Raw genomic sequence first — 23,590 nt, 5'->3', positions numbered from 1 at the left:
TTTTACATGAGGGGGGGGGACGACCCGCTCTACCGCGGACCCTCAGCCGAGTTCATCCCACGGAGCAGGTACAAGTTTGGCTTCACGTGTTTTGCATTTTTGAAGACACAGCGCCCCCTTGTGTCCTGTAGGAGGAACTATAGATAGATAGATAGATATTTATTTATTGATCCCTCAGTGGGGAAACTTTGCTGTTACAGCAGCTCAAAGGGACAGAAAAATTAAATAGCAGAATATAATAGAATTAGAAAAATTAAATAGCAGAATAAAATATAATATATACAGTGGTAAAAACCTATGTACACAAAGAAATGTAATTACAGAGACAAACAACAACAGGGTGAAGTGAAGTGGGGTGAGAATTATTGTACAGTTTATGTTATAGTCCCTGGATGCTCACTGGTGCAGTGATGGAGGGTTTCTTGTGGAAGTCGACCACCATCTCTTTCGTCTTGCTGGCGTTGACTAGGAGGTTGTTTCGTCCACACCAGCCGACAAAGTCCGTGATGACCGTCCTGTATTCACAGTCGTTCCCCTCTGACACACACCCCACGATGGCAGTGTCATCAGAGAACTTCTGGAGGTGACAACTGTCTGTAGCGTACCTGAAGTCTGATGTGTACAGGGTGAAGAGGAAAGGTGACAGTACCGTTCCCTGGGGGGCCCCTGTGCTGCAAACCACCACATCAGACACACTGTCCTGCAGTCTCACATACTGGGGTCTGTCCGTGAGGTAGTCAGTGACCCATGCAGCCAGCTGGTCACTGACTCCCGCTCTCTCCATCTTCACCCTGAGCAGTGGAGGTAGGATTGTGTTGAAGGCACTGGAGAAATCAAAGAAAGTGATCCTCACAGTGCTTCCACTGCCCTCCAGGTGAGACAGGGATCTCTGCAGCAGGTAGATGACAGCGTCATCCACCCCAATTCCAGGCTGATATGCAAACTGCAGGGGATCCATGTGTGGGCTCACCAGGGGGCGGAGATGGGTTAGGACGATCCTCTCAAGTGCCTTCATCAGGTGAGAGGTTAAGGCCACGGGTCTGAAGTGGTTGGGCTCCTTGGGGCGCGAGGTCTTAGGAACTGGAACCACACAAGAAGTCTTCCACATGGCAGGAACTTTTTCCAGACTCAGGCTCAGGTTGAAGATGTAGCAGACCACCTGACAGAGCTGGTCTGCACAGTCCCTGAGGAGTCTGGAGCTGATGCCATCAGGGCCCGTGGCTTTCCTGGCTTTGATCTTCTTCAGTTGACTTCTCACCTGATCAACAGTTGGTGTGAAGAGAGGAGGGGGAGAAGGGGGAGGGGGAGGGGAGGGGGAGAGCTGCCAATGAGGTGGTGGGGGGTGGGGGGGTGGAGGTGAGAGGACCAGAGGTGGTTGTGGAAGTGAGGGGGAGGGTGAGGGCCCCGGAGATGGTGGTGGTGAGGAGCTGGGGGTAGGCTGGTCTGTGCTCAGGCTGGGGAGGGGGAGGGAGGGGGAGGGAGGGGGAGGGGGTGGGCCCATTATCAAATCTGTTGAAAAACAGATTTAGCTTGTTGGCCCAGTCTCTGTCTCCAGGTTCAGGGTCTCTCCTACTGCTTATCTCCTGCCCTGACATGGATTTGAGACCTCTCCAGACCTCCCTCGTGTTGCTCCGCTGAAGATGATCTTCCATTTTCCTCCTGTAGTTGGCCTTGCACTATTTATCACTGTTCCTCCACTCGTGTTCTCTTTTTCACTGTTTTGTCTTTTCATCTGTTCTCTCTTTATATTATCTCTTTACTTTCCACTTTGGATTTTACTCCCTACAGATTTATTATAGGAGGTCTAATGGAGCTCCTTGTGCCACAGGTGCTGTTACCACAACACTTTGTGCTCCTGAATTATAAAAACGGACAAAAATTGGTCATTGTCATACACCAAGTCTATGATGGGACAGTCAGGGGCAAGCAGCACTGGGAGTGACCACTGACCCTCCTTTTCTCTAAGCTCTAGGCTCAAACTAACTCCGGTGTCGCCTCCAGACTTGTGATGAAGCTCTCACAGTGGACCCTCACCTGCAGACTGAGGTAGTGGCCTTTCTCAGCACACACTTGCAAAGGAGAGCGGCCCCAGAGGGCAGCGAGCGCACGAGCCAGAGCCCGTCTGCCCTGAGCCACGGCTCTGTGGACAAATCTGGCAGTTTGAGAAGAAACGACACAGTTAGATTACATCCACATGCAAATGACTTCAGACTGTTTATCCATGACTGTGAGCTGTTTCAGTGTTGGACTACGTCAGCCACTTTTAGTTGCCCATTTCAACCTCTTTGCTTGCTAACTAGTGTTCAGTCTTTAATACCCTGCCAGGAATGACTGGTTTAAACTGGCGACTTTGTCCACTGCTCGTCTTAGATTTCAGGAGGAGGAAAACAGACATTCAGCCCCTGTTGATTGGTGGGGATTGTGTGCCGAGGGTCTCCAACCACCGGTTCTTGGGCGTGCACATTGAGGATGACTTGACCTGGAGCGCCAACACCAGAGCCGTCATTAAAAAGGTACAGCGGAGACTCTATTTTCTGAGGATTCTCAGGAACAACCATCTCTCCCACAAACTGCTGGTGTCTTTTTACCGATGCTCCATAGAAAGCATCCCGTCGTACTGCATCTGCGTGTGGTTTTCCAGCTGCCGGCAGCAAACAGGAAGGCGCTCCAACGGGTCATCGCCATGGCCCAGAAGATCACCGGCTGCCCTCTACCTTCCCTGGAGGAAGTCTACAGCTCCCGCTGTCCGAGGAAGGCGCGGAAGATCGGCTGGGATGCGACCCACCCCGGCTTTTCACTGTTCCAACTTTTGCCCTCTGGTAGACGTTTTCGGACACTGAAGTACGAACAGATTAAAAACAGCTTCTAGCCAAGAGCCATAATTGTACTAAACACTGCCGGACATTAAATAGAAGTGTGATGCTGCTGGATGTTATTTATATGAAGATGTTTTTTATTTGTTTTATACTCTGCACTTTGTGCTTTTTTAGATATTATTGTCATTCAGGGTACTTCTTTTATATACTTTATACTTTTTTATGGCACTTAAAGTGGATTGCACTTTCAATTTCATTGTACCTCTATAAACGACGATAAAGACATTCTATTCTATTCTGTTCTGTTCTAATACAGGTGCATCTAAAAAAATTAGAATATCGTGAAAAAGTTCATTCATTTCTGTAATTCAATTCAAAAAGTGAAACTCATATACTATATAGATTCATTCCACACAAAATGAAATATTATTTTTATTATTATTTGTTGTTATTGTGATGATTGTGGCTTACAGCTCATGAAAACCCCAAAGTCAGGATTAGAATATTACATAAAACCGACTGAAAAAAAGCCCAGGTTGCTTTGAGAGCGGCCTTCAGCTCGTCTGCATTGTTGGGTCTGGGGTCTCTATTCTCTCACCCCATAGATTCTCTATGGGGTTCAGGTCGGGGGAGTTTGCTGGCCAATCGATCACAGTAATGCCGTGCTCAATAAACCAGGTTTTGGTAGTTTTGGCAGTGTGGGCAGGTGCCAAGTCCTGCTGCCAAAGAAACTCGGCATCTCCGTCGAGCTGGTCAGCCGATGGAAGCATGAAGTGCTCTAAAATGTGCTGGTAGACGGCTGCGTTGACTTTGCTCTTGTATAGTATCTGAGTTTCACTTTTTGAATTGAATGTTTTGAGATGCACCTACCTGTACATACGTGTCACCATCTCCATCTTGCGTGGTCAGCAGCTCAGGGGAAACTCCTCCGACTCTCTTCACCTCTTGCTGTATTTGCCGGTGAAACAGAGTGACTTTGACCCCGGCGGTCGGAGCCACTTGTCCCTGCACAGCTGGGTGCTGCAGTTCTCCTGCAGGGGGGAGCAGATTTGTGGTGTTGGAGTTTACTGGCACAAAGGGGGCAGCAGACGAGGACTCTCTCTTCAGGAAAACTCAGAAACAGTTACACAAGCACCCCCACTTTACTGAAACTAATTAAACATTTGAAATGAGATCACATTTGCCAGCTAGCCTACTGAACGCCCACTATTCTACATCTTTTCAGCTATGGGCTATTCAGACTTGATGTCAGGTATACAGCTACAGCCCACTACTTTTCAATTTCATTAAACCCGTTGCAGTGACAAGACATTCATTCATTCATTCCTGCAACCAGACGTGTCAAACAAGACAACAACATGAGTTCATGCTTATTTTCTATTTCATTGTGTCAGCTTGAAACCATACAGCCATGTAGTGTAGTGAACAGGAATGAGGATGGAGAATCAAAGCCCAAACAGTCCATGAACCAAGAAATGACACGTCTCCAGTGCACTTCATCTTATTGACCACTAGATGTCCTACTGGAGCGCGGTGTCATTGAAGCCTCGAGTAATTAACCATTTTTCAATTAAGTGTCGAACTTCAACAAAGCCTCGATCAGCCATCACTATGTCCTCTGTACCTGGACTGTACCACCTCACTTCCTGTCTTCAGAGCGTCTCCCCTACTACATAATGGTATGATCCTAATGTGTCCTCCCACGTGATTTGCCGCATGGTGTGTCCATCACTATAAAAGTCTGAAGGTTTGACTCACCCGGCGCCAGTCGGCTCTTCTCCTTCTGCTGCAAACACCGGGACGCTTTGCTTGGGCTCGTTTTGTGCTTCATGCAGTCCTTCGGAGGTCCAGAGGAAGAAAACATCGCGGAGTTGGTTTTGGTATGCAAACAAATGGGTGTTCAGTAGCTAGCTAATTAGCTAACCATGCTAAGGTGCACAGCTGATACATTTTTCTATATTGGTGGTTTCATTGTGGCCGATGAACCTGTTTGAGAACCAAAGTACCAGATTACTGTTGTAATAAACACTGATGGTTCTAATGTTCTGTGTTTGCACTAGAACATCTAGAAGTTCCTCGTCAGGCCTCTCAGCTGTTTTCTGTAACTCAGCAGCTGCAGCAGCAGGAGAGTTAAAGCTCAGGCTCAGTGTCACGTTCATTATAGTCCTGTTTAATTGGTGAGCATCTGCAGTGAGTTTGCTGCTAATGACCGGACTGCAGGGTCAATAATCACTGATCAGTTTCACCTTGTGGCTAATCAGTGGCTAACATGCTGGCTAGTGTTAGCATGTAGCATTAGCATGTGGCCTGTTTGGAACGGATTAAATTCATTTAGAGACCAAAAGCTAAGCATCAAATTGGTGGTTTATTGTGGCTGAGATCAGGTGCAGCTTTATCACATTTTGCCTGTGTTTGCAGGTGAACTTCATCTATAATGTAATTTATTTCCTTTTTACTTTGGTAAAGAGCTGTAGTTTTATTGTGAAAATCTCTTCCGTTGCAGGTGGCGTGTCCTGAGTCTGGGCTGAAGAACCTGTGACAGGAACAGCTTGTGGTAAAAACGCTCAACTTTACCTAGAACATCACATAAATGTGTTTAGACAGGAAATGTGAGCTTTTATTTTCTCCCACATCAAACTGATTTCTTCCTGAACTACTTGTTTCCAGGTAGAAAACACACTAACAGTTAATGTTAATGGCACTAAATGTTGGAATTGGAGCACAAACATTGAAGATTTGTAAATTCTTGCAGTAGATAATTCTCTCTATTGGTGCTAGTTTGTAAAGGGAGAATCTAAAAGTTTCCAGGTGTCTGGTGGGAAGAGATGAGGAATCAGTAAATCTGAACACAGGATGTTGTCACGTTAAACTTTATTTAAAATGAAGAGAACAAGTTTAACCTTCTGTCTGGTCACTCTTTGATCAAAGTAATGCTGTTTGTGTCTTCCAGGATGCAGCAGGAGAACCTGAATCAGCCGTGGATCCAAACAGAAGGTCCTGTGGAAAAGTAGCAGACTGTAGTAAGTATTAATGCATTCAACATGACTCCTCTGCAGCATCTTCATGTATCAGCAAAAGAAAAAACTTGTTTTTTTTTGTGTGTTCCCAGGATGCACCAGGAGAACCTGAATCAACCGTGGATCCAAACAGCACTGATTTCTAAATAAAGACATGTAAAATTAAGTGCAAGTTGTTGTGTTTACTTTTTTGCTGCTGCAAGTTACTAGTTGTCAGAAACTACTTTGAGGTAAAAGTAGACCAGCAGCTCCTCTTCAGTCTTCCTCTGACAGGATCTGCCTCCATTTTCCTGCTGGATGTCCAGTGAGCCAAGCAGCACCTTCACTGTGTCTTGTATTTTAAATAAAAAAAAAAAAAACTTTAAATCTTGTTTCCTGTTTTCTATTTTGTGATTTTTTTTTTTTTTTTTTTTTTTTTTGCCTTGGTTTAACTACACTGAAAAGGCAAAGCTGTGGATCCACCTATGGTCAGCATTTGTATAGCACCTTTCCATGACCTCATTCACACACTGACCCATGGAGCTGGAACCTCGAACTCCTGATGGAAGGCTGAGCCACAGCTGGGCCCATTTTATTTTGGAGCAGAATCCTGTGTTTTACTGGTGCTGGATTGAGTGTAATGTGAAATTGTATGTGTAAACATAAGACCACTTTAAAAGCAAGTAGAAAATACAAAGCCAAAAGAAACATTGTTTGAGTTTGAAACACTTTAATTTTTCATAATGAGCAAAATGGCTGCATAAAATCTTACTCCAACTTTGGGAAACACTGGTGGAGATAGACCATCTTGCATTTAGAAGATCTTCAGGGGGTTTTTATCTTCATTTGGGAAGACAATCTGGAAAAAACAAACACAAATGAACCTCCAGACACTTTAAAAGTGAAAGATGTTAATCAGGTCATAGAATCACAAGCTAGCTCCAACAATAATTTATAATATATCAAATAGTAGAAATCAATGATTTAAGTTTTTTAATTAAAGTTACTAACCATTGTGCTTCTTTCCCAACACATACTGGCAGGAAGACTCTTCCTCGGCTCCTCAGCAGTGAACACCAGCCCATCTAAAGCATGAAAGGAAAAAGAATCAATCAATAAGTGATCAGAAGTTACAGCTGTATCACCTTCATGTTGAACAAGGCTGCACACATCTGATGTAGGAAATAAAAAAGTGGATATTTGCACTGATTACTTTTCTCTCATTCTCTTTACATTTACTTTGTTGAAATACATTTTGAAACTTGCTGTTAAACTTCAGTAACTATTTGAGACGACAAATAAAATATTTTGACATTAATGGTGATTACTGACATTTCAATACAATTAGCTTTCAAGGATTCAAGGAACGTTGTCATACCAACACACGTTTACACACGAGGAGGTATGAAAATACGTTCTCAGGTCCGAATGTAGCGGCTGTTAGCATGGTTAGCTAGCGTTAGCTAAGTGGCTAATTAGCTAGCTTGTTACCACCATGTGTTTGTTCTCTTTGTGTTTGTATTCGGCCATTCAGCCTCAGACTGACCGCATTAACCAAACCCAACTCAGCGTCTTCGTGATGTTTTCCTCTGGTAGTTTTCTTCTCCTCCTCCAAACATGTTTTTGAAGCAGAAAAACGAGCTGCAGAAACACGAGCAGCAAAAAACGTGCCAACGATCCGCTCAGGCTCTTAAGTCATCTGCTGCTGCGGAAGTGTGCTGACATCATTTCCTGTGCTGCCAATCAGGCGACTTTCCTAATTTCCTTAACTAGCAGCAGGTGTGACCGTTAGCCCCTCCCCCTCCCCCTCCCAAAGGTCTCGCAGCAGCCTCGCGCAGCCGCAGAGAGGACCGAGGAGAGCCACTCCACTCCTGCTCATGAATCGCGCACGCGCAGAACCGCCGCTGATGTAACACTAAAATAAATCATTGCATTTGAGCTAGAGATGGGATTTATGGCTCTTTGAAGGGAGCCGGATCTTGAGGAGCCGTTCCTTTCAAAGAGCCGTTCAAACGACTGACTCGTTGTTATATTTACTTATTTATTTATTAGAAGTCAACCAGGGGTAACTTGTTTTCATCAAGGAAACAATCACTGGTAGCAGTTGTAAAATAAGATTTGGTTCAGAATAATTCAAATTTATACATATCTATTCTGAAATATTGATTATAATTTCATTTGGCTTGTGTTTTCAGTGTAATCATTCCATAAGATGGTGCCATACCAACATGCTTTGACAGTGAGATCACTATTTAGAATTTTCCCCTCAACTAAAAAACTTTGTGGCACAATAAAAACTATGCAGGCTGCAGATAACTTCCATGCAAAATAACTTTAGTGTGAAATTTTCCACACATGAACATTTTAACAATACAGAAATAAAAATAATATAAATAAAACTAGAATAGAAATTAGGACATGATACAAATGTGAATGCATAATTGTACTAAACTACCTGGTGTGTGTTCACCTGAACTACTTTACAAACAGGAACTCAGCTCCTTGACTCGAATCCACATCAAAACAATGGAAACAATAACAAATAACATTTCTTCAATCGTTAATATCTCCTGCTCCCTGAATGTAAATCTCTTCAGTCCAGTCGGGCAGCACTCACTAATATCTCCTCCCCTAATGCTGCGCATCTGTAGCTGCGTTTACGTCAATGGAGCGTGCTGTGGACGACTCAAACTCATGTCATTAGTCGTTCAGGTGAAGGCAGCGTGGACAACTCAGACTCGTGGGGCACACAGGTGACACATGAAGGCAGAGCAGGCAATTTGCATATAAGAACGGTTCGCAAACGAACGGCTCGCAACTGCGAATCGGTTCTCATCATTCACTTAAAAGAGCCGTTCAAAGACTCGACTCGTTCGCGAACGTCACATCTCTAATTTGAGCCACACAGCCTCAGTCACTAACTCACCTCGTCCACTGTGTGTGTGCCTCTCTGTGACATAAGCTAATCTAGCTAACTAGCTCATCATGTCTCAGTCTAATGTGTATGCTCAAAAACAGAGAAAGGAGTGGGAATCAAACTGAATTCAAAGGCTGTTTGAAGCCGGTTATTGGAGACCATACACGGGCATGTTGCCTGGATTGTAAGGCTGATTTCTACGCCAAACTTTGTGATAAATGTTGGTCGCAGATGTGGGTGACCAGCGTTTCAGCTTTACCTTTATAAATACAGCATGTTTAGAAAACAACATTCATTATCATTATTTCCAAAATTGCATTTTTGGGCCTTAACTACAGCACCACCATGTGGCTGACTGGGCTCATGTTTTTGCACATCATTTTCAGTCATTTCAGCCTATTTCATCTTTCTAGATCATTTAAGCACTTTGGAAGACAACAAATAAATCTTATAAACCAGGAGAAACTCGATGGAGTTCTACCCCTTCTGGGTTTGATCTCCAATTAAAGGTTGGTTGACAAGATGGCGGCGACTTATGCATAATATCTTTCTCACAACAGATTTCCCCCTCTGATATTTGTGTGTTTGGTTATAAAAAACAGGCCTTTTACTTTTCCAGGATCATGTTGCAGAACAAAGGGCGTCATTCCTTCAGCTCTCTGAGGATACCGTGGGTAAACCTGGTGCACCGTGGGCTCTACCAACTGTAAAAGTATAGGAAGAGACCAACATGCGCTCCAGTTAAGAACAAGTGTGGATGTTTAGACATAAAAAAAGCAGAAAAGGAAGTGTTTGCATTTGCAAGCTCTTAAATCAGACAGATGTTACAACATAACATTTAGTTGTAAACTCAATATTTGTCTCTCCACCAACAAACTTCTACATTCAACAAACATTCTGTATTCCAAACAAGTTAAACGAGTTGCACTTACACGTGTTTTGAATTTCCGTGGTGAATCTGTACCTCTGGTGTGACGCCCTCCAGGACCGACAGGGGAGGCTGGACAGAGCCTCCATCGGCAGAGTGGTAAAGATGTTCTGACTGCTGGGAGTACACGGCTGGACTGGAGGGCATGGGTGACTGGACAACAAAACACTGATGAAAGATGAATTGGCCAAAATCACCTGGACTAAAAAGAATGAATGGCTTTATTTTACCTACCTCGAAGATATTCCACTGATACTGGTTTGGGAAACACTGGAGAGAGGGTGATGTAGGAAGAAAGCAGACAGTTAAATAAAAGTCAAACCCCTGCTGTGTTTCTTAAATAGTGACATGATGAGAAAGCAACATATCGCTGAAGGGCTGAGCTGATAGTGGTGATAAACAGGCCGATTGCACTGAGGAAGCACTACTGGAGGAGCAGACTGCTAAAGAATAAACGTACATAAATCACACATAACGGAATATTCATATCATTCATATTCATATCATCAAACTAGTCTTATATCTGTTTCTATTTCTTTTACTTGTTTCAAAGAAAAGGCAGCAAGAAAACTCAAGCTCTTGCTAGGCCTGCTGTCATAGCTTCAGAAATTGGTATGTGAAAAGCATATGAAATGATAAGCAGATTTTTTAAATCAACAATGGTTAATTATTGTTATTTATGTGTAGTGTTATATGGGTATGAGTAAGAACTGACAGGCCAGTGGTGGGCAGGAGGGCTCATGTTGGGGCAGTGGGAATAGGACACCCCATCTCAGTAGGTATTGGGATAGCCTGTGGATGTGGTCAGGCACAGCGCCCCACAGGACGTCAGCAGAGGTATGGCAGAGTCAAGGCCGGCTACGGGGGTGCTCTTAACTAGACAAACAAAGAAACCACAATACAGTAAACCTGTGCCTTTTAATGGGCTTTTTTAAAGCTTGTTTTATTTTAAAAATCACGGCAAACTTACTTTGTCCTGAGGCTTGCATCGTGCGGACAGCCTGACCAATGCTGAGCTTCTTGTCTTTGAAACAAATTCCATTACCCTTTAATATAGCAGCCACATTAGACTAGAACGTGTGGGATATACTCCGCATTATCATACTGAACATGTCCAGGACATTTAGTTGCAAGATACTTTAATGGCCTGCTTCTACTCACTTCATGAAGGACTTTCAATGCATCATCTTCACTTTCAAATGCAACAAACCCATACCTGTCCAATGAGACAGAATCAAAGTAAACCGTTTTAACTTTAACAGTAAATCTGTGAATAATGTTGGAAATCAAAGGACAGAGAATTATCTCACCCTTTTGAAGTTCCTGAGCGATTGTTCACAATCTTCACCTCTTTCACTGCACCATGTTGAGAGAAGACATGTCGGAGGTCACCCTCATTAACCTTCATAAAAATGCACAAACACACACATATATATTTTTGAATGTTATCACCCCACAAGATGGTTGCTGTTTGACTTCATTCATTTGTTCCACAATGAACAATTTCAGATTATTGTGCAGCGTTAAAAGATGAGGCAACAGGAGAAAGTGATAAGTAACTTCAGTTTGACAAAGCCAAGAAACAAGTGGTTCCCAATCGACACTTTTGGTGCTTTTCCATAACACAGTTTTAGCACTACTCTACTCGAGTCGAGTCGAGTAGAGGCGAGTAGGTGCTAGTGGAAAAGCGCCATTTGTTACCTGTAAAGCAGAATTTAGAAGAACACTAAAAACTGAGTTTTGATTCCATTAAGTAGGTAATGTCTGGTCTTGACAATACATTTTTTTTACGATTTTGGCATTTTCTAGGTTTATTAGCCAGAGGAGAAATGACAGGAATCTCATCCTGACATTAGATTTTTGACATGCTTTGCTGCCCTCTAGTGTCTACTCTACAGTAAGACACTCAGTCTGGGCCAAGTTGCAGCTCTCACCTTGCAGTCAATTCCTCAGACGAAAATCTGATTAGGGATAGCAGTGCCAAGACGGGGGCTGTGGCGAGTTAGGCTGTCATCGTGGTGTTCTCGAGGTAACACACCAAGGCTGGAGGAGCTGCTGCCATTCTAAGAGAGAAGAGAAGAACATGACGAGGCATCACTGTCATACTTGGGTCACTAGGAAACAACACAAGCATCATCTTGTATGACAGCAAGCAAACCACAGAGCAAGAACAAAGCAAATGAAATACATGCTGGTTTTTTTTTATAAATACTGTGGGGGGAAAAGGCAATAACAGCTTCTTCTTGATCTGTCATTGAAGTCCAGCAAACTAAACAGTAAGCAGTAGCTCTTTAAGTCGTTTAAGTCAGACAAAGTTGATGCACCTGCAGCTAGTAGATAGAATCTAGGCTATATGATCAACTAAGACATTTGTATATGTCTTTGCACGAGAGTGTGTTCAGGTTATCGGAGAAGGAAGGCTTTCCTATTGTGGGGAATTTTATTATTACTTTTGATCACTACTTTTAAAAGGCCAATTATACAATACTGAGCCTCAAATTTGTACTAACTGCGCTAAATATATATGTAACAGAGTAAGTACTAACAACATCATATATAACCAATTACAGAACACTGGATTTGAATTAACACTATTAATGTATTGATTAACGTTACCACAAACTGTATGACCTTTATTTGAACTAACTACATGACCTGTGAGTGAACTAATAACACTATATAACCAATCATTAGAATCATTTGTGTTGCTAACATTGGAAGCTCAGTTCTTACTGACAATGCATGTACTGTGTTAATCAGCAGGGAGAGACTTATTAATGCAATGCACCGCCACAGGGAAGAGCCATACCCCACAATTGCTAAAGAGGGGAACAAGCACTGGCCCCAGGTTCTGAAGGGCCAGACACATGATGATTAAGTGGGATGTATATGGCAAGAAAGTACACGCTTACATGCACCACTACACATCTCATAAACTACTTCACACCCAGTACTGGGAGCTCCAAGGACGAGGCTGGTGGGAGGCCGTTACTGGAACAGCAGGATGAGATAACTACACGGGAGGGATGTTCTCAGAAAGACTCCATTGTAAGATGCACACACACGATAGGGAAAGGTCACCAGGGAGGATACTTTGTTACAGGTACGGCTGCTGGATGAAGGTCGTGATGCCAAGAGGCTGGGACCAGCCTGTGCACCAACGAAGGGAGGGCCAAGCATAAATCCACGGCTACTCCCCACCTAGTCAACCAATCAAAAATAATTGTATTCTTGGTGAAATGTATATACTGTTACTGCATATGTGCTTCGGGGCTCACTCTGGGACCTGTTGGCTACAGACTAACAGCTTGCTGACTGTGGTTTTCAGAGCTCAGACTGAGTCCTTGATCAAGCTCAATACTTATTCACACAGAAAATAAAACACCTCAAATGAGAGAAGTTGCCTGTCCTTCATCGAAAAAACGAACACGCTGACAAATTGGTGACCCCGACGTGATTTCGAGGAAAAGGACGACGGGCAGAGTCCCCAGACCCGCCATCCAGGGCCTGGACATCTCCTTGCGACCCTCTGGACACTCACACGGGCCCACATCTCAAAGGTAAGCAGAAACCTGTTGTGATAAACCAAATTCTGCATAGTTTAATGTTGCAAATACCTTAGAGTGTGAGTGTTTGGAGGTAAGCAAAGAGAACTAAATTGCTGAATTTAAAAGCTGGACTGTGATGTTTCCTACTGTGGGAATAATGTTGTGATATAACTGGCATCAAGCCAAAGTAGTGAAAAAAAAACCTCGAGAGTAAAGAGAAAAAGAGATAAAGAAGAGGCCTGAAAAGAGAATAAAGAGTAAAATCCCCCGGCGAGGGGCTCCACCTAAGAGTGGGGATCTGAACTAAATAACTATACCAGTGCAGCGGGGGCAGCGCCTGCGGGATTGTGACGACCCCAATGCAGCTGAAGAATTAGAGTAAGGAAATTACCCTAAAGAGGGGCTCCTCCGGCGTGTGGAGTTTGTGTGGTAGTAAAATAAAGGTATACCAGAGGAAAGAGCCAGCGCCTGCGGGAGATGCGACTCTTATCCTGCTGAAGAATTAAAATTACAATTAAGGATTGACGAGGCCAGTGCAAAAGACCTGGTAGAGAGCCTGCGGGACAGTTGCCAGGCCCGTTTGGAACGGCATGTTGGTGAGTGAGTTACGCATGGTAGCTGACGAGTGCCTTGTTGTCTCACCTCCAGTGTGGTGCACTGGGTCGTCCTAAAAAGGTCAAATTGAAAGCCACGCCATATTGTAGTTTAGTAGTATTTACAAGTTTTTGTGTGTGTTCTTGATGCATTTTGGATACTGTTTTGTATTTTCTGTGGATGTTAGAGCTCCATTGAAGTAGAACTAAGGAGCAGTTCCGCAAAAGCGGGTTTTGTGACGTCAAAACAAGACCGGCTGACAGTGGAGGAGAAGGAGGGGGGAGAGTCTGCTCACCGCTGAGCAGTGACTCTCTGGTAAAAAAAAAAAAAAAAGGACAAGGAGAGAGGATAGAAAAAGGAGTGGGAGATCGGTTACTGGAAGGAAGGATTGAGTGTGTTGTGCTCCTGCTGAACTGCTCTGACTGCAAAATATAGCTATAAAGTTGGGTTAAAAGACGCGGAGAAAGACGCAGCACTAATGTCCATGAGGAGTTCTCGGAGCAGCAGAACACACTTAAGTCCACATGAGCTGCTGACAGGTCGGCCTATGCCTGGTCCTCCCAGTGAGGCGGGGCATACGCCCCTGTTGGATGTGTGGCAATTTGACTGTGACGACTACATGAAATCTCTGACTGACCCTACTCGAGCTTTGTCTACACAGGTCCAATAGGTCGAGCAGAGACCAGAAGCAGCCGTTGTCCCGCCTCCTGCACAGGTACAAGTGGGTGACTGGGTACGGGTGAAGGTCCACAAGAGAATGTGGTCGGAACCCAGGTGGTCTGGACCGTGGGAGGTAACTGAGCGCACCTCACATGCTGTCCAGGTAAAAGGTAAAGCAGGAGCAAATTGGCACCACCTCACACATTGTGTACCAGCAGACCCGCCCTCTCAGACATTACGAGAGGTTAGAAGTGATTTGGCTGATTTTTCCAAAACATAGGCACATTTGATAACCAAGCATGTACTCCAGCCCGCTTAGGGCAATGAGAGCCTCCATACAAGACAACCCACCACTATGGGGCGCGCTCGCAATCATTGTCATTATGGTGGGATTTCCCTTGATGTGGTGGGAAATACTAACGCCAAAGCACCACGTGGTTCTGAATGTGGCCACTTCAGTCCCATGTCCCACCACACCAACGCAATCCACAGCTGTTGTAAGACCCCTCCCACTGTCTCCACAGGTGATCCCTAAACGCAGAGTCACCAGGAGAGCCAGAGGATGGTCTCCCAGGGAGACCATCACCTGGTACCCCCCGGCAGTGAACATAACCTTCACTGAAGGAGTGACTGAAACGGTAATGGTAGATTTCTGTTCTGTGGTCCCTTGTAGAACTGTTACAGCCGCGAGAGCCCTCCTACGGTCAGTTAAGTATGTGTGCATGGTGTACAGCAACAGCAGAGCAAGCCGACTGTGTTCTGTCTGGTCCCAGGCAGTCTGGACAACCAGTAGAACAGACTGGGGATACAAAATTCCTAACAGGGACGATTGCTATGACCTAAAGGGAAGGATGACAGTGGTAAGAGGACAGGTGCCTAGCGACTGTGGTCTAACCTCATGTAACCCACTCCTCTTCACACTGCGCAACCCACAAAAATGTGATTCTCGTTTATATACTCTGGCTGCCTATGTTTCAGGCAAAGATCCAAAAGGATGGGTTTACTTCAACATAAGACCCAGATCGGCGTCGGCAAGGGACGACAGAACAGGTATTGCCAATCACACTCCCGGGCCCCAAACTCCCCTGCCAACCAACCTCGTTACCTATCTCAATGCCACCACTCTTAGGAAATTGGTTGCCGTGGAGACAGGCTTCACAGAGGCTAATGCATGGTTGGACTGGGTGATGTATTCGGCAGCAGAGTTGAAAGTCAAAAATTGTATTGCATGTGCTCCCGCCAGGCCTGTGTTGGGCACTGTACCGTTCAGACTCACTGTGTATAATGACCCTGTTGGTTTTGGTTGCATGCTTCAGCTGTTCACCTCTCCCAGCCTGCCGAATGACATCAGGTGTCGCACCCTGCATTACCTGCTGCCTGCCTCTCCAACAACAGTTATCCCGCCTCCCTTCACACCGTTCGCAGCCAACTACACGTGTTTCCGGCGGCAGGCAGACTCTGGCGTGGAGGTAGGAACCCTGACTTGGTGTAATGTTACGATTGATGTTAACACCGCCTCCACGTCCATCCCATTAGGCATGAATGACATGACCACAGCTAGAGCTGACACTTGGTGGTTTTGTGGCGAGCGGACCTTGCTTCCTGTGTTGCCTAAAAACTGGGTGGGGACCTGTGCTCTGGTCCAGCTGGTTATGCCTTTCTATGCTCTGCCTCTAACTGAATCTGCCTTTCAGAGCCTGCAGAAGGAGGGGGGCTCTTCCAGCCCCCGTTCCGCACGCTCCATTGTGCCAGGGAGTTTCAATCCATCCATCTATATTGACGCCATTGGGGTCCCTCGGGGAGTCCCAGATGAGTATAAGGCACGCAATCAGATAGCTGCAGGTTTTGAGTCAATGTTTTTCTGGTGGTCTACCGTCAATAAGAATGTTGATTGGATTAACTACATTTACTATAACCAGCAGAGGTTTGTGAACTACACCAGGGATGCAGTTGCAGGTCTACACGAGCAATTGGACAAGACCAGCCTGATGGCCTGGCAAAACAGGATGGCGTTGGACATGTTGCTAGCCGAACAAGGTGGAGTCTGTAAGATGTTTGGTTCTGCCTGTTGCACGTTCATCCCCAATAACACTGCTCCTGACGGTTCTATCACTCGAGCCCTGCAGGGACTCACTTCTCTGTCTGAGGAGCTGGCTGACAATGCAGGGATTAATGACCCCTTCAGCTCCATGCTAGACACTTGGTTTGGTAAATGGAAGGATCTGTTCATGTCCATTCTTGTCTCCGTAGCTGTGTTCGGTGCTATTCTCGTGTTGTGTGGCTGCTGCTGCATCCCCTGTGTTCGCACACTGGTAAATCGCCTGATAGTTACTGCACTCGCCAAGGAGACTCCTCAGCCCCCACCTTACCAAATGACTATGCTGACAGAGGAGGAGGAGTGCCTCGATGATTATGTCATCGTGTCCCAGCCCTCACACACCTCTACTCTGGGGCAAAAGGAGGGACCAGGGTTTTTTGACTACTAGTCTGGTGGATTCACACCCAAAGGGTGTGAAAGGAGGGATTTGTGGGGAATTTTATTATTACTTTTGATCACTACTTTTAAAAGGCCAATTATACAATACTGAGCCTCAAATTTGTACTAACTGCGCTAAATATATATGTAACAGAGTAAGTACTAACAACATCATATATAACCAATTACAGAACACTGGATTTGAATTAACACTATTAATGTATTGATTAACGTTACCACAAACTGTATGACCTTTATTTGAACTAACTACATGACCTGTGAGTGAACTAATAACACTATATAACCAATCATTAGAATCATTTGTGTTGCTAACATTGGAAGCTCAGTTCTTACTGACAATGCATGTACTGTGTTAATCAGCAGGGAGAGACTTATTAATGCAATGCACCGCCACAGGGAAGAGCCATACCCCACAATTGCTAAAGAGGGGAACAAGCACTGGCCCCAGGTTCTGAAGGGCCAGACACATGATGATTAAGTGGGATGTATATGGCAAGAAAGTACACGCTTACATGCACCACTACACATCTCATAAACTACTTCACACCCAGTACTGGGAGCTCCAAGGACGAGGCTGGTGGGAGGCCGTTACTGGAACAGCAGGATGAGATAACTACACGGGAGGGATGTTCTCAGAAAGACTCCATTGTAAGATGCACACACACGATAGGGAAAGGTCACCAGGGAGGATACTTTGTTACAGGTACGGCTGCTGGATGAAGGTCGTGATGCCAAGAGGCTGGGACCAGCCTGTGCACCAACGAAGGGAGGGCCAAGCATAAATCCACGGCTACTCCCCACCTAGTCAACCAATCAAAAATAATTGTATTCTTGGTGAAATGTATATACTGTTACTGCATATGTGCTTCGGGGCTCACTCTTTGACCTGTTGGCTACAGACTAACAGCTTGCTGACTGTGGTTTTCAGAGCTCAGACTGAGTCCTTGATCAAGCTCAATACTTATTCACACAGAAAATAAAACACCTCAAATGAGAGAAGTTGCCTGTCCTTCATCGAAAAAACGAACACGCTGACACTATTAATTGTGTTTCTTGTCAACTTTTGTTTATGCAGACAGAACAAAGATCATAGCCTGTGCTGTTCACCAGTCATCATACCATACTGCACTGGAAAAATACATGTCAGCCTCGCCCATCTAATTCAAGCATTCAAAGTTATGTTTTGTTTGTATCTGAACAGTCTGTTGCTATGGTAACCACTACTGGCACCATCTATGCTGTCTATGAAAAAAACCTAACAACAATCCCCAATAGTAACTCTTACTGTATAGTCAAAGTTAGCATATTTGATGACATTAAACATGTCCACGATATAACCAACAATTAAAACATGGATAAACTATCAATCAAAAATTATTAGCATGGGAATACCAACCACCAGCAAATACAACGCATGAAACATGCCTTAGATCACCTCATGTTCAGGCCAAACATCACACTGAATTTGAGCTCATCTGACGTTATATAGCTACCAAATACCGTTAAATGCTACACTGACTTGGCTAGTCAAGGTTGTATGAGGCTAACATCGGTTTGCTAGCGCGAATTCCCATAAATCAGAATCAGAATCAGAATTCCTTTAATAATCCCCAGGGGGAAATTGCTTTTTGTTACACAGCTCCAAAAGAATAAGACTAACCTTCAAACACAAAAGTAAATCAGGTGAGTCCAGAGTCCAGGGTCCTCTCCTCTCTGGTGAAACAGTTCACGTACCCGAGCGATGGCGGAGTGGATGACGTCACACGCCGACGTCGGGTTGGCAGAAGGAGGAACGTAAACAGTCACCATGACAACATGTGAAAACTCCCGTGGCAGGCAACGTGGACGAAGACCAGCAGCAAACATTCAATGTCCGGGCTCCTTGATAGTAACATGAGCAGCATCAGTTTGGAAGCCACCAATGGAAACGTCGTCGGGAATGTCCTGATGCAGCCATGTCTCCAAAAAGCACACCAGACTACACTCCCGGTGCTCCACCTGACTCCTGGCTAACGCTGTTAGCTCCTCCATCTTGTTTACCAGCGATCTCACGTTGCCCATAGTAACGATGGACTACGATGGACATAGTAACGATAAACAGCTAACATCAACTAAAAGACTTCTAGTTGACGGCTTTGACGGTTCACCCACCGTGTTCTGACTCTTCTTTTCCACATCCACATGCTCCTGCTTCACTTACTGGCTTTTAAAAGACGTATGTTGGTTGTCAGGGCAGGTGAATCATGGCCAATTAAGCTAGCGGCTAAGCTAACGTTAACTACATAGACACCTCCGCTAACGGCCTTGCTAACTACCCTTCTTTCTGGATGTTACTCCTCAGGGTTTTTAATAAAAAATCTGGTATCTAGCAGCAGGTTGTACCTTCAGAGGTATTTATTAATTACATATTCACCCCGCAGATGTCTTCTTCTTTCTGTCCCCTTTATTTTCTTTTGGAAATGTGCGTCGTTGTAGTGACCACATCATCACTTCAATGGAGATCAGCAGGAATTAAACACGGCTTTATCAAGTTGGGAACCTTCAGTGAAGTGAAAAACGTGTTAACTTACATTTAAATTGTAGTGAACGCTTACACAAATTTACAATAATTATAACAAGGGACGGAAAGTACAATAAATCTGAAGCAGAGTTAAGTTTTCAGATTTATTTGTGCGGTACTACATACTTTCCACAGAGCGGCGCCATTTCTCTGTGAATACAAATGTCCAAGTATTTCACATTCTGACTGATCCTGAAAATAGGTTTCTGCTTTTTCCTACTTGACACATAAGTGATGCTTGACATATTTGAGGACAAATCTTATGCTCAGTCTCTACTGTGTGTTTTAAGAGTTCTCAAAAGAATACTTGACCTACGGACAACCACAAATGTCTTTCAAGAGTTCTTGCTTTTCACCTAAACTGTAGATTTTCTAATTTATTCCCTTTAATATTATGAGCTTTATATCTATAAACTTTTAGATTAAGATAGACGGAGCTCACAGGTGGGAAAGACCATGATCCATGTCACATTGGTAGTTTTCCACTCTCCAGCCTCATGGAGTAACCATGGATGCTACATTCAAACCTCATACAGCTATAACTTCTCTATGACTGGCAACAAAATGCTCCAAAACACTTTAATTTGCATCTTACGCCCCCCCACCTCATCCTCCTCTTCCCTCAAACCACAACAAAGCAACTGAACAAAGAGAAAAGCACCCAATTCATAGCTGACAATACCAATAATGAATGAACAACATGTAATAGGGGCAGCAGTATCTCAAATGTTCTCAGGTTCCTCTAGAACACATCCATATTATTGTGGATACAGTTGTAAACCTTCTTTTCAGAGAGTCATTTTCCCTCAGCCTTTTGCACATTTCCCATCATTACAACCTCCTTTCTCCGGATTGCTTCTCCTCATCTGAGTAATGTGGGCCACACCATTACTTGTCATTCATTTCCAGCTCTTGTTAATTGTTTGGTGAATTTGCCAATGAGGTCTGACTGTGTAAAATGAGAAAGATCCTCAAGATCGTTTAAGACACAAATGCTGTCGGGGAAATTTGCCTTTCTGTTTGAGTTCCCACTGCAAACAAAAGAGCGAAGTGTGAAGCTTTTACTTTTTTTTTGTCTTAGCTCTTTGTATTGACTAGTTTCTACCTTGATTTCCTGCAATATTACATTCTTCTTCTTTGTCTTATTATTAATGTCTTTCATGATCATTTCAGAATCTGATTGATTGCAAATCAGTTTTTCTCCCAAAGGACACACTTTCAGGTTGCCACAAGTGAAGTGAAGTGTTAAATGGCCCTAAACCGTCTTTAAAATGTAAGTGTATCTGTTCTGTGACACAGTAAGGGTTATCATTTCTGAATAGCTAGTGCTACTGGCTCCTGTTGTTGAAGTTCTGATCGGATATAACATAACAGTGTATTTCCCGAAATGCCTTTAAATCTTGAGGCTCACAGGGTAAATAAAAACATAGAGAATAGGTGAAATATCAGGTCAAATGTGCATGTTCCATCAAGAAAAAAACAGTTGGTCAGTTAGTCAGACAGTCGTGGAGACAGAGGTTGATGAAAAATGAGCCGAAACACAAGGGTTTGACTCTGGCTCTGTAATTACTCTACAAATCTCTGATTTCCCCTCCTTCATCTCCAGACTATTTATAGCTGCTGCATTCCTTTCAGAGAATAAAATGATCTCCTTGAGACAGTACAATGCCAGAAATAACAGGTTTGGACAAACATTTACTGAGGCGTGGTGGGCCTGGCTGACCATTACTGAGTTCCACTGTGGTTTCAGTCTACTGTTTTTTCCCCTCGTCCATTTAATCATCTGTTATTCTAAATGGATGTGGGTTTGCTGGGAAAGGTGACGAGTAAGATGTGACGGTTCAACAAAAGCGCTAGTACGAACAGAGATTAAATCATTTTATGGTCTAGCAGAGCACAGCAAATTTTTCTTACTTGTGCAGGAGTGGGCAAAAAGTACATGTTAGCACGCACCTTCAATGTCTGTGAACACTCAGGTGACTACTGGGCTCAGACCTCCCTCTGTGCTCCATATTGTTTATGTAACAGTCATAGGATTTCACTTACAAATATGATCAACTAAGACATGTGGCTTTGAGCGTTCGTATATGTCTTTGCACGAGAGTGTGTTCAGGTTATCGGAGAAGGAAGGCTTTCCTATTAATTGTGTTTCTTGTCAACTTTTGTTTATGCAGACAGAACAAAGATCATAGCCTGTGCTGTTCACCAGTCATCATACCATACTGCACTGGAAAAATAAATTTTAGCCTTGCCCATCTAATTCAAGCATTCAAAGTTATGTTTTGTTTGTATTTGAAGTTGCTATGGTAACCACTACTGGCACCATAGCAGTTCAACACACATTGTTACATCTCACATTTTGTCTCATCTGTGACCTGTGTCGTCTTTTATGTCCTTGTTGGAGCATGTTGGAGTAGGTGCTCCTTATTACAGCTGTTTGGTGATTTGTTAAGCTGAACAATAAACTGGACTGGTCAGACAATACAGACGCTTTAATTAAAAAGTCTGAGGTCCTTTGGAGTGCGGGGGGCCTCTCCTCAGGACCTTCTATGACTGTGGTGGCATCTGCCATCTTTTATGGAATAGTCTGCTGGGCCAGCAGTGTCAGAAAGAGACTGGGTAGACTGGTGAGGAGGGCCAGCTCGGTCCTATGATGCCCGCTGGATTCAGTGGAGGTGAACATCCCACCCCCACCAGGACACTCTGTTAGCACTAGGCAGCTCCTTCAGCGACCGGCTGCTCCACCCACGGTGTGTGAAGGAAAGGTACACTGGACTCATGTACAATATCTTATCCTCATTCAGGTCTACTACTACAGTGCAATCTCTTGTTATATTTGGATATACTGCACAGCTTTTTATTCTATTAATATCATATTCTACTTCTATAGGCACCTGTTGTTTAACTTATCTTTGCACTGTTGTCCTTGTTCTTTGCTGCTGCAAATTTGCAAAGTTCCCCAATGTGGGACGAATAAAGGTTTATCTTATCTTACCTCAATGGTCTGATAGATCAGATCCGCACATTCTGGAACTTTGGCTTGCGACACATCACCACCCTTTTCTAGGGGAAAGCAAACAACGCTCACTGTAGACTTTAATGTAAAATAGCGGTACAAGATACAATAGAAAACCACCTGAATGAAATTATCTTATTAATGACCGTAAGACTCTGTGTCAGGCAAATATACATCCTCTCTGCTCGAGAGCAAAATACATGTAAAAGATGAATTTGATCAATCTTAAATCATGTCCCTTCATTCTCTCGGATCAAGCTGGTATAATAAGGTGCACCAATAACCCCATTCAGTGGCCAGAGGTTCAGTCAGTGTAGCCTGAGCTCCAACCAGTAACCAGTTAGTAACCTACAGAGAACCCAGCCCCACTTCGATCTGTTCTTTATTAAGCTGTATGAGCACTCAGAGACTCACTGCCTCCTGTCCCGCTGCTGAATATGCTATGACTGACAAGCATCTGTGCTGGTAGCACCAGTCTACAGCCATTAATATTAAATTCATGAAAGTAAAAATTCATTTGGCTTTGCACCCTTGAAATAAGCTGACAAAGAAAAACCTTCTATCAGGATCTTTTTCAGGACATGGTAAAGTAGCAAAACGGAGATGAACGATGTGGACGGCCTTATTTAGACCAACACCAGATAGAAGATATTAAAACTGTACATGACAGATATTACAGGCACTCATATGAGACAGCTAGAATATTATGGATAAATGACATAAAAGATCTGTGTTGATCACATCGTATCATACCAACATAACAACAGTATAGCCTACTGTCCTTTCTCTGGCTTTCTCCAGTGGTTGTTTGCTCTTTTGTGAAAATTCTTCACCACAATGGTGTTGCATTCCACAGCAACACCCGATGATTTCTCTAAATGGAGACATATTATTTAGGGTTTTATATGCCGGGGCCCTGGCTATAGTTAGTGGGTGTGTACACACTGACCTACAATAAAGTAAACACACTTAACTGGGCTCCGGCCAGCGAACTGAAAATGAAGCCAGGTCTCCTTGCTGTTTGTTTAGCAGCTCACTTAATTCCTTCATTGGATGTA

At 44.0% G+C, this 23,590-nt stretch overlaps 2 long non-coding RNA genes and 1 pseudogene across 2 annotated transcripts; 1 reads left to right on the top strand and 2 right to left on the bottom strand.

The window, feature by feature from the left end:
- The first annotated feature begins 4,539 nt into the window (after positions 1-4,539).
- LOC139223886 (uncharacterized) lies at positions 4,540-6,063 on the top strand. Its single transcript, XR_011586044.1, has 4 exons — positions 4,540-4,696; positions 5,320-5,370; positions 5,767-5,836; positions 5,926-6,063. It is a non-coding gene; the product is annotated as an uncharacterized lncRNA (long non-coding RNA).
- Positions 5,671-7,040, bottom strand: LOC139223887 (uncharacterized). Its single transcript, XR_011586045.1, has 3 exons — positions 6,824-7,040; positions 6,585-6,671; positions 5,671-5,813 (listed from the first exon to the last, which is right to left on the bottom strand). It is a non-coding gene; the product is annotated as an uncharacterized lncRNA (long non-coding RNA).
- Positions 7,041-9,293: 2,253 nt separating this feature from the next.
- LOC139223945 (protein boule-like) lies at positions 9,294-19,042 on the bottom strand (annotated as a pseudogene).
- Positions 19,043-23,590: the final 4,548 nt, after the last annotated feature.

This window comes from Pempheris klunzingeri, chromosome 24 (assembly GCF_042242105.1).
Source record: "Pempheris klunzingeri isolate RE-2024b chromosome 24, fPemKlu1.hap1, whole genome shotgun sequence".
NCBI classification, from domain to species: domain Eukaryota; kingdom Metazoa; phylum Chordata; class Actinopteri; order Acropomatiformes; family Pempheridae; genus Pempheris; species Pempheris klunzingeri.
This window is presented reverse-complemented; position numbering and strand designations above follow the sequence as displayed.